This window comes from Panthera uncia, chromosome A2, assembly GCF_023721935.1.
Source record: "Panthera uncia isolate 11264 chromosome A2, Puncia_PCG_1.0, whole genome shotgun sequence".
In the NCBI taxonomy this organism is placed as follows: domain Eukaryota; kingdom Metazoa; phylum Chordata; class Mammalia; order Carnivora; family Felidae; genus Panthera; species Panthera uncia.
In genome coordinates, this window is record NC_064816.1 from 74,749,801 (window position 1) to 74,762,124 (window position 12,324).

At 39.0% G+C, this 12,324-nt stretch overlaps 1 pseudogene; it reads right to left on the reverse strand.

The window, feature by feature from the left end:
* Nucleotides 1–9,955: 9,955 nt before the first annotated feature.
* LOC125930772 (ADP/ATP translocase 2-like) lies at nucleotides 9,956–11,221 on the reverse strand (annotated as a pseudogene).
* Nucleotides 11,222–12,324: the final 1,103 nt, after the last annotated feature.

Sequence of the window (12,324 nt, forward strand, 5' to 3'; positions counted from 1 at the left end):
CATCTCTCAAGCCTCAGTTCCCTCATCTGTAAAAGAGGGTGATGTGGGATGGTTGTAAAGATTAAATGAAATTTTATATGTCTTAGCATAATGCCTGGCTTTTAGTAAAGGCTTGGTAAACAGTAGCTATCATTACTATTATATCATTTTATTTTTTATATCTCAGTCCTCTGGGTCTATCTAGGGGTTTCCACTAAACTGCTTATCTTATTATCAAATATCATCCCAACATTTCTACAAGCATAATGTGTAGGAAGTCTGGAACCATATTTTTCAGCATTGAAGCAGCATTTGGGTAAAAGTAATTTAAAAAAATTTAGTTGTCTTTTTTTGTTCTTTAGTTTTTGAGCATCATTAAGGGTATATGTAGTCTCCAGACTTCTTAAACTCACTTTATTCCTCTTTTATTCTACCCATACCTGAAAGTAGCTCCCCTTAGTGACTATCTCCCCAATGTGTCCTTCCCCTCCACGTTCCCTATATATGTAAAAACACAGTTTTATTGTATTACTCAAGGCCACCATAGGCAAAAATGTAAATATATGATCATCAAATTTCAGAGTCTACAGTTTCCTTAAAAATCATGTCATCCAGTCATTGTTGGGTGAGGATGTGAGTTGAGATATGTAGATGAGGATTTATGATTTAAGTTCTCCAAATAATAAGCATCATTCCACCATGACAGCATGATTTGTCCCACATGCAAATTTTTTTTACCTTCTGTGAAATCGGTAGTAATTCTGTGTCCACCAGTCCCATAAACAACTGCCTACATTTAGAAATGTTACCCAGCTATTGATCTACAGGAAATAACAGTTGATTCAACTGAATGTGGAGTTCTAGGTTATAAAAAAATGTCTGGCAAGGTAAGGTGGATTAAAAGCAACATTTTTTCTAGTATCAGTTGTCCTAAAATTTAGGTGACTCACTATCCCTATAGATTCTGAATCTCATGAAGGTTGTAACTGTATCCAAAGCTATTCCAAAAATACAGAAGGCTCTGTTATGGGCACTCCTAGCTAAGGTTATGAAAGAAGCTGGTTTATGAGCTTGGAAGTAGAAAGCACCTGGGTGGCTCAGTAGGTTAGGTGTCTAACTTGAACTTAGGTCATGATCTCCCAGTTTGTGAGTTCAAGCCCTGCATTTGGCACTGTGCTAACAGCGTGGAGCCTGGAGCCTGACCCTCTCTCTGCTCCTCCCCCTCACGCTCTGTCTCTGTCTCTGTCTCTGTCTCTCTCTCTCTCAAAAATAAATAAAATCTAAAAAAAATTTTAAGTGCTTGGAAGTAGAGGTAAATGTGGATGTGTGTAGGAGGAGAATGATGCTGAAAAACACCTGGCAAGTGACTTTAGATTTTAAAGTTCAAGAGGCTAGGGTTAACTTTTTATGCAGCACTACTCTAATATTCCTTGCAACTCTATAACTGGATTATCTTGATAATTGATTACTTTATGTTTCTTTTGGTATCCAAAAGAGTTGGTTAGTGGAGCCAAGCACTCTTTATCTCTGGTTTAAATAGAGAAAACCACAGTAATATGGAATCGACAGCACGTAATAGTTTGTCTTCCCAGATATTAAAACTCAAATTTATTTATTTATTTATTTATTCATTCATTCATTCATTCATTCACTTATTCATCCATCCATCCATCCATCCAACAAGTATTTGTGGAACACACACTATGATCCACAAAGAATTGACCAGGTTTTACAAGATTGACTTATACCAGTCAAACAAGGTAATGTTCATTTATTTTAAAAGAGGAATAGTCTTTTCTAATAATCAGAATGCTTGGGCATACCTGCCCTGAGACCCAAATTTGTCAGAAGATTGCTTTGATAATGCAGAATTAGAACAATTACTGTCATCTGTTTTGTTAGTTTGTTTTATCTCTCTCTAGAATAGTCTGAAACATACATACCTCTGCTATAGCAGCAATGATTACATTCAATTAATAGCCATTCTATGAAACTTAGTAAATGTTATAAGCCTAACACTGTATGAGGTACTGAAAAAAAAAGTCCACCATTTATTGAGTACTTACTGTATACTACCCAATTTTACAGATCCAGCAATTTATGTGTAGAGAAGTTATGTAAATCACCCAAGATTACATAAGTTTCCTTACCTGTTCCCTCTACAGCTTGGTGATGTCTGATAGCCTTACTCTCTTTAATGACTCTCCTCACCTACTAGCATCAATCCTGAGATATCGGTGAATTGCCAACTAGTCACTAACACTTAACATCCATCACAAGGCTTTTATGCTCTCCACTTTCCCAGATTAAAGACTTGAAACTAAAGACAAATAGATCTGGGTTTAGTACAACATAAGGCTGATATTACAGATTGAGCACAAGTAGGCCTTGATGTTTATGTCCTGTTTCACAGTGGCAGTGAATTTGCAATGAATTAGCCAGACTTTCTTTCTGTCTTCCTCCTCCTCCTCTCTCTCCTTTTCTCTCCTTTCTTTCTCCAGAAGCAGATGTTTGTGAGATGGCTGGGAAATATTATACTTAGAGGTATGGCCTGGGAAAAGAAGGTTTTCCTCTGTATTGGGCTTTATAGAACACTATGACTTCCTTAGCAAGCTACCCTTCTTAAAAATGGTAAATGACTGAACATGAAACTGTTCTGTGTTCAGAGCTAGTAGAGTCTTTGGAAGTGGGTCAGATGACAGCAAGTCTGGGGAGGAGAGCATCACAGGCTAGGTTGTTGTGAGACTAGACTTTCCTAATGAGCAGGCAGAACTGGCCCATGTGTGAAATATATAGATCCTATTGACCTGGGCAAATAAAAGTACAAGATTGACTGACATGGCAGACTTAAGAGGGTGAGAACATAGGAAATTAAATGTAAGGTGGGAAAAGTATAAATTAATACAATCAGATTACAAAAATTATTTTTAGGGGCACTTGGCTGGCTCAGTCGGTAGAACATACAACCCTTGATCTTGGGGTTGTGAATTTAAGCCCCACATCGGGGGTAGAGATTCCTTTAAAAAAAATCAGTTTTAACATTTACATGTGAGGATATTCTACAATTAACAAGAATAATGTAAAATGATATTAATTTTCTTAAAATATTGGTAAGAAAAAAGGTTGCAAAAGTATAGAGTATATGACTACAAGATATAAGAAAAAATACATATATGGAGAAGGCTGGTGGTAACATGTTATTGGTGGTTTTCACTGGGTGATGATATTATGGATGACTTTTAATTTCTTCTTTGTGCATATTTATATTTTCTATAATACAGTTATGTTATTTGTATTTTTAAAAATGTTTTTAAACAGTAGGACCTGAAAAGTAAGAATTTTGTCAGTGATTCTATACTAAAAGCAGAAAGCAGTTTATAGCTGTTAAAATTTGGCCACTAAAGACATGGGTTATTTTGGTCTCATGACAGATGTTTATAGAACAGGATGTCCCAGCCTCTCATAAGTCAGACCAGCTGACTTTGTACTTTGCACGCTGTAGTCTGCTGTGGACATGAAGAAAATCAAAGCTGAAAAGGAATTTAATTTATTATGATGGTGAAGAAGTGCAGTGTACCTGGAAAATGGACGTTGTGAGAGATTCTAGTCTTTAGATAGTGGGGAAGTCAGAGAAGATGCCAAGAAGTTGTTGACAACCATATCTTACCATATCCTTGCCTACTCTTCCCTAGCTTTGACAGAAGTGGAGGAATTAAATTCCTTTTCAATTTCTCCCAGGCCTTTCACTACTCCTGGTCCCTTGTCCCATCAGCCAAACTAGAGCATTTTGATGAGGATTCTTTTCCAGCCATTAACATGAAAAAACATTGATTTTAATTACTCCCTTTTCCAATGGTCGCCATTGACCCTTGCCCATCTCTATGTCATCACAAAGCTCCCCCTCAGTTCTGACCACTTTGAATTCTATCTTCACACCTTTGCAAGGGCTCAGTAACTTCTGTCAGTGTCTCCCTTGGAGTGTACATTGCATCAATTTCCTCATTGCACCAGTTCAGACCATTGAAACCATTACTGCCTCTCCCTTTATCCTTTGCTTCCTTGCCTCATTCCCACTTACCCCATTCTCCATTCTTATGCTAAAGTTTTGTTGTAAAAACAAATGCTCATGCCACTCAGCGCGCCCCCCCCCCACCAATATCTAATACCTTATGGTTTTCTATGGGATAATCCAAATTCCTATGTATGACCTCATGTTGTATTCCCCATCTCTTTATCCACACTACTCCTTCCTCAGAGGCTAATCCCTGTGAATTCCAGGTTCAGCCCAAATAGGTTTGTCTGGTCCTAAAGGAACATGCTCTCTTTCTCTAAGCTTTTGCTTATGCTGTTCCCTTTGCCTGGAATAACCCCTTGTCTTTCTTAGACTAAAAAAATGCTTTTGATCTTTAAGCCTCAGCTCAGTTGTTACTTCCCCCTGGAAATCATAAATATAGCCACCAAATTTATAGTTATTCAAGTATTTGTATTTTCTCTGAGAGCACTTTGTTCCTATGTATGGTGCAGCTTTTATCAGTATTGGATAATAATCCAGTGGTCCTCATGTGTAAAATGGAGGTAATTTGCTTCAGAGGACTGTTGGAAATACTAAGTGAGTGAATATATATATCACATTCTCTGTTAGGCAGTTTCATGTACGCTACAGAAATATCTGCACTCTTAGTAGAAGGCAGGCAAAGAGGCCATGAGGCAATAGGTCCTTGAGAAGTTACCAGCAAACAAAAGCCATAATTAAGCAAAATCCAAAAGATAAATGTAGTAAAATGTGAGGTACTTCATTGATAGTAACAAGAAAAGTAGGCAGACATGGAGGAACCCAGGACCATAAGAACAACTACCTTGTCACCTGTGCTCTGGTAGATCCTGAACACTGTCCTGTTCCCAGCCTACTTTCCTGACCCCATTGTTCTCTTCTGAACCAGCTACATAATTTGCAGAGCCCAGTAAAAAATAAAAATGTGAGATTCATTGTTCAAAAATTACTATGAATTTCAAGACAGCAGCCTTATTGTATTTAACCAAGGGAGTGTCTATCTCTTGCAAATATAATAGTTTGATGAAAATATTCCTCCTTTAAGTCTTGTTCCCCTTAATCTTTAATCTGGCTTTGAAGTAAGGACAACATGCAATTTCTTTGTAACTCTCATGGTATTTTATTTGTAACCTTGAGGCACCCAGCAATTTCTATCCTGCTATGATGGATGTCTTATCTGTGATACGTGTCTTATCTCCCCTTCTGGAGAGTGGTTTTAAAAGCAGGTCTAGGGGCGCCTGGGTGGCTCAGTTGGTTAAGCGGCCGACTTCGGCTCAGGTCATGATCTCACGGTCTGTGAGTTCGAGCCCCGCGTTGGGCTCTGTGCTGACAGCTCAGAGCCTGGAGCCCGTTTCAGATTCTGTGTCTCCCTCTCTCTCTGACCCTCCCCTGTTCATGCTCTGTCTCTCTCTGTCTCAAAAATAAACGTTAAAAAAAAAAAAATTTAAAAAAGCAGGTCTATGTCTGATTTATCTTTGTTGCCTCCAGCCTGCCTATATCCAGCTTACTTGGTTATACTAACTAGCAAAGGGATCGTCTTTTCTCCTGTTTTGAAGCAGGTTACTTTAGTATAAAAGTAAGAATTACTTTCATTAAACTTGGTTAGAAGAGAAATCTTATTAAGTTATTTAACTCTACATCCCCACCCATCCCAAATCTTTCAGTAAGTATAGAACTCTTGGGACATATGCCAAGATTAAGGATAAGGCTGAATTATCTTGGGATAATTCCTTGCACAAAATATGCCCTGGTATTATAATTATTACAGCCAGGCATGTCCCCCTAATAAGGGAGAAATAACATTCCTTGTGATCACAGAATCCTCATTCGTAGATACATATTCAGTAATTACAAAAATAAGCTTTTTGGACCCTTGAGTTGGTAAAGTAGGTTTATAGGTTATATCACATTTATTAAACACTTCACTTTGTGCCAGGAACTGTACTCAATACATAGCTTATATCAGCTTCCTTAACTTGATTCTCACTATGAACACAGTAAAGGAGGCACCATTGTATCCATTGGTCAATAGAAAGAACCAAGGCTTAGAGCACATTGGCCAGAGTGATAAAGACAGCAGATGGCACAGCTATGATCATTGGTCCATGCATTTAGCCTCTACTCTCCATTGCTTCATGGACAGTGACCCTATACGAAACAGTGTCTACTTCTCTCTGTCCCTCTTTTGAGACATTTGTCCTAGCTCTTCAGAGATTGACACCTCACCCATAGGTACCCATTGCCAGCATGACTTCCCATCACTCCTGTTATTCAAAGAAAAAAAAATTCTGCGATAAACTCAATAGAGATTCCTAGTATTTGCCTTAAAAAGAAAAAGTCCAGAATATTTATTTAATCAGAAGCACAGTGCTCCTAAACCTTTCCTACAGCAGTGACCCTAAAGGCAGAAGAAGATGGTTAGTCACTTCAAACAGAAGTTTTCTTCAAATCTTGCATATTATTTGTAAACTCCATTAAAATTTTGTGTTCTCCATGTCTGTTTACTTTAGTATTAAAGTAAGAATTACTTTCATTAAATTTGGTCAGAAGAGAAATCTTATTAAGTTATTTAACTCTACCTTCCTACCCATCCCAAATCTTTCAGTAAAAATAGAACTCTTGGGACATATGCCATATCTGTTTTCTTCTTCTATCCACTGGTTCACCTCTGAACCTGTACTTTTATTAATTGAAAAGTAATAAATTAGTACATTGTTAAAGGCAGAATTTGGGTACCAAGGAGGGAGTGAATGATGGGGAGAAAGAATGTGGCCCTCAATTCATACTCTAATGGGCCATTTTCTTAGAGATGCCTCTCCAGGTGTCAGAATAGCATGTTGAGAAGCAGAAGCAAGGTGGATACTAGTCTTACTGTCTAGGCTATTCAGCACACACACCTGACATGTGGGTCAGGGTTGAGTTGTATGCTTTAAATGACCACTGACAGCTAAAACATGTCTAAAAAAAGGACTCAAAACCATGGCAAACAATATTAACCAACACTATTGATGCCCTAAATATGTTAGACATTTGATCATTTAAAAAGATATATATTATATATATATACATATATAACATGTTTATGTACAATTTCATTGAATAGATCCAGCAGCCTTTTGAGGTATTATCTAAATTTTAAAGATAAACAAACTGTGACTCAAAGATATTGAAATGCTTGCTCAGGTCTCCATAGTAATGGCTGGCAGATGATGTGGCAACATTGTTGATTGCCTACTCGATCCCATTCCTTCTTTCCTTGCTAGCAGAGCCTGATTGGCTTCATCCTCTTCTGAGAGATCATGTCTTTCTAAAGAGACTGGGTCTGGGGCGCCTGGGTAGCTCAGTGGGTTAAGCGGCCGACTTTGGCTCAGGTCATGATCTCACGGTCCGTGAGTTCGAGCCCCGCGTCGGGCTCTGTGCTCACAGCTCAGAGCCTGGAGCCTGTTTCAGATTCTGTGTCTCCCTCTCTCTGACCCTCCCCCTTTCATGTTCTGTCTCTCTCTGTCTCAAAAATAAATAAACGTTAAAAAAAAATTAAAAAAAAAAAGAGACTGGGTCCTCTCCAGGTCCATTGGGAGTAAAGGGGATGATGAGCCTTAATCAGTTTAAGCCAATCATGAGCATCTCATTATCATTGTCAGATAATTTGTTTAGGTATGGATGAGTTGATGTGAGGAAAAGTCAGCTCAGAGGATTAGACATGGGGAAGTTTCTCCTTGCTCTTAAAAATCCACACAAAAAAAAGAATGTTTCTTTTTATGCTTCTGGACACTGTCATCTTTTTTTTTTTTTTTTTTTTTGAGACAGAGAAAGACAGAGCATGAGCAGGGGAGGGGCAGAGAGAGAGGCAGGCACAGAATCCGAAGCAGACTCCAGGCCTTGAGCTGTCAGCACAGAGCCCGACGTGGGGCTTGAACTCACAGACTGTGAGATCACGACCTGAGCTGAAGTCGGACGCTCAACCGACTGAGCCACCCAGGCGCCCCTGGACACTGTCACCTTTATGTGGCTCGTAGACCTGTGGTAATCATTGTAAAGGATCCAGATGACATTAACTACCCTCAGAGGCTTTATCATTTTCTCTGATCAGCAGATAGAGTGATAGTTTACCTCTCTACCTTTAGGCAGAGTTGAAGCTGGTTGCAGTATTTAAAAGATTCTGTCCACCTCTGATTTTCTTCTGTATCTAAAAGGTAGTTTTTAGAATCTTTTAACTGAAAGCCTAGTATGATCACTGGGGTACATTCCCCTGGTGGTCTTGAACTTGAATCTTCACGCATATCACAGGGAAACTGCAGAAAACCCCACTCAGCTTTTCAGTGGTTTTCTTCTTGGCTGTTTAGCCTCATGCCCTCTACAGCTCCAGAATTTGACAAATGTCTTGGGTAGAAAATAGCCTATAAGCTTTAGGCTCAGTTCTCTGCCCTTCTGTTACTACCTGGCCATCAGCCCTTGAAGTCTTTGGTTTTTGTCTCTCCCTGAGACCACTGGAGGTCTCTGGTTTGTCTGTCTCCCAGCAGTGACCCCATGCTTAGGCAAAGTCCAGGTGCACAGCCTCTTGCCCTGAGCCCAGATTTGGCAAATATCTCCCAGAACAAAAGAAGCTGCAGAAGTCAGCATGTCTCTCCATGGTTCTCCTTGTTCTAGAATCCTGTGCCCTCTAGTTCCTGTTGTATCAGCAATTTTTTGATGCCTTGACTCATTAGAGAATTTTTGAAGTTTACCCCATTCGTTTGGTTTTTCTCAGTGCGAGTATTGGCCAGCTGCAAGCTTGGCCATGCCTTACAAAGAAGTGTGTTTTTAAAAAGCAGATGATATAAATAACAATCTTTTCTTGTAAGTTTTTAGTATAAATGTTTTCAGTTGCACATTTTGCTATACCTGCTTTATCATCTCTTAAACTTGTGCTGAACCATTTTAAAGGAATTTGCAACTTTCTAACAGTTCCATTACAAATAATTCAGCAAATATCTTCTAAAAATAAGAATATTTCCTTATATTATGATACCATATTATACCCCCAAAGATTAAGTTTTCTTATATCTTTTGCTAACTAGTCCATAATACAGTTTCCATTGTCTCACCTTGAGCAATTTCATCCAACTGTGAAAGAATCTGGCATTGGTTTTTATAGTTTTTTTTTAAATCTATATTCTTTATTCATGACATTGACAATGTGAAGATGCTAGACCAGTAGAGTCAGAGTGAATATTTTTGGTAAAGACATGACATAGATGATATGCACAGTTTATATTGTATCATTTCAGCAGGCACATGCTCTCACAAAGCTTCGCTATTCCTGATGCTAATTTGATCACTAGATTAAGGTGGTGACAGTCAGATTTTTCCATTGTAAAAATATGTTTTCCCTTTGTCATCTGGCACTGTGCAGATGTCCTGCTCCCCCACTCCCCACCCAACCAAAATTTTACTTACTGTATTTAGTATTTATTGATGATTCTTGCCCGAATAGATATTTCACTGAAGTTCGTAGTATGGGTAATTTTCTAATTCTGTCATTCCTCCTCCATTCATTATCTGGCATGGTTTTCTGTTTCAAAAACTTCTTAAAAACTTCCCTTCACCAATTGAGGATGAGCTATATTTGCTTCCAATTATGGAGATTAATTTTTTTTTAATTTTCTGAATAAGGAGATGATATGCCACCTTTAATGCTGGCAAATAGGTTAATTTCTTTTTTTTTAATTTTTATTTGTTTATTTTTAAATTTCAGATTTCTTATTTCTTCAAGTTTGTTTATCAGGGGTGACTGAAATAAAAATATATAATTGAGTCCCATCATTGGGGAAGTGGTTTTAAGAGAAAACTGGTCAGATGATGGTTGCCATTGGTAAATAGACAGCCAACAGTGTGTCAAGAATAATATAATATGCCTGTTCACAAGGGGATGCACTAGGAAATAATTTATGTGAACTTCTTGATTTCATCATACAAGAGCACCACCCATGCCTCTGAGAATACTGGACCATGCACCTTTGGAAGAGCTTTGGCTACTTCATCAGGGCAATCTTCCTTCAGCAGTTGGGCATGCCTGTGTACATGATGTCAGTTTCTTTACACCCTGGATGCATCATCATATGGCCATGAATAGTCAAATGGACAGGAAGTCAACCCAGCAAGCTCTGTGACAGATTGTGCAATCATCCAGCTGATTAAGAGATGAGTATTCTGGGGATCTGGAAGCATTCCCTTTGCATTGTCATAGATACCGAAGTAGGCAGCTCAGTAGATGAGATACCCTGCATAGACACATTAAATTTGTACAGGCCCTTAATCCCACTAGATCTGTAGATTTCTTTTAAGTTTATTTATTTATTTTAAGAGAGAGAGGGAGAGAGGGAGGGGGAGAGAGAGGCAGAGTGAGAACTCCAAGCAGGTTCCACGCTGTCAGCACACAGTGCTATGTGAAGCTCAGTCTCACCAACCATGAGATCATGACATGAGCTGAAATCAAGAGTCAGATGCTCAACTGACTGAGCCACCAAGGCACCCCTAGATTTGTATATTTTTTTAAATTTTTTTAATGTTTATTTATTTTTGAGAGACAGAGCTGGGGAGGGGCAGGCAGAGAAGGAGACAGAATCTGAAGCAGGCTCCAGGCTCTGAGCTGTCAGCACAGAGCCTGACGTGGGGCTCAAACTCATGAACCGTGAGATCATAACCTGAGCGGAAGTTGGTGCTTAACAGACTGGGCCACCCAGGTGCCCCATAGATTTGTAGCTGTTAACCAGGCAGTCACAGAGGCCTCTGAATTCCCTTTCAGTTCCAGCTGTGCCCACATCTGTTGCTAGACATATAAGGGAAAAAATCAAGAGGATACACAAAACACAAGGATGTGGCTCCAGCACCACCACTTGATGGCAAATTCCCTGCAAAGTAGGACAAAACTGGATTCTCTTGCCCACACCACCCAGGAAGATCTACTTATATTTATCTTTGAGGGCAAAGTTGAGAGCCTGCATGAGGAAGTATCTGATGACATTGGCCAGGTTACCATCCCTGATCCTTAGGGATACGAACCACGCAGTCTGTAATGCCCTTTCATCACTTACCTGTGGTGATTTGCTTGCCAGCTTGCTGCACCTGCTGGGTGGGTGCTACCGCAGTCTTGGAGATGGCAAGAGTCACTCCACCTGCCAGGAAGTCCTTGGACACAGCAGCATCTGTCATGTTGAAAGGAAAGAGAAGATGGGTAACTGCAGGACTGTGGTAGGAACTGGCTGGGACTCTGGGGCCTTTTTTTTTTTTTTTTCTTCAAATAAGCCTGGACTTGTGGATTTTCATTTTTTTCAATGTGTTTGGTAAATTATGGCCCATATTCTTCTTAATGTTTCAAATAGACCAACTATTACCAGTGGTAGCTCCTCTCATTTGGCTTGTATGTCATATTTGAGCATTTTTGTGTTTTCTGGCACAAGAAGACGCTCTACTCTCACCATGGACTTAAGCCATTTCTCCAAGATGTGTATGGGGAATAGTATATGGAAATCAAGATAATCGGACTAGTGTTGCTCATTACTCTAAGTATGTTACTGCATGGAGGACAATGGACAGATCGACCGATCTATCTATCTATCCACACACACACCTTTAAAAATCATGAATTTTCACTGATATTTCAAATTAACATTTAACATAATTTTTCTTTTTTGATGTTCTATTTGTATCTTTTTTTGTTTCCACTGAAAATCTTGGTCCCTAGTAATATATTTCCTAATTTTCTCTGTCCTAGAAATACATAAAATAATTTCAAAACTATAGTACCATTACCATTACATCTTGGTATACATTCCACTAAAAATAAACAGTCAGAAGTCCTTCGAAAGAATTCTTTTTCTCTGGGTAATTATATTACCAATTCGATATATTCTTACGTCATATATCTTTTATGTTCTATTTGGTTTCAGCTTGTTTTCAATTTTTTAGTATGAATTTTTTTAAGTTGTATTTTGCTTCTGATTATGTAAATGTTTTAATTGCCTCTCATTCACCCCATTGATGAGGTAGAGATTCTCGCCCCAAGATTAGGGGAATAAGAAGCATTTTTTTAGTCACTTATGCTCACAGCCTGGGGGAGGACACTGGACTTCATGCAAGGCACACGGGTTGGATTCAAGAACAGAGAGAAAGGCATGGAGCTGTGCAAGGCAGGCTTTTGTAGCATCAAGTGGGTTGGGTGCTCCTGGTTCTTGCAGGAGGCTGTGATTGGCTCCTTAGAATAATTCTGTGGGCTGTCAGAAAACTGAAACCCTGAACTCGGGGATAAGTAAGAA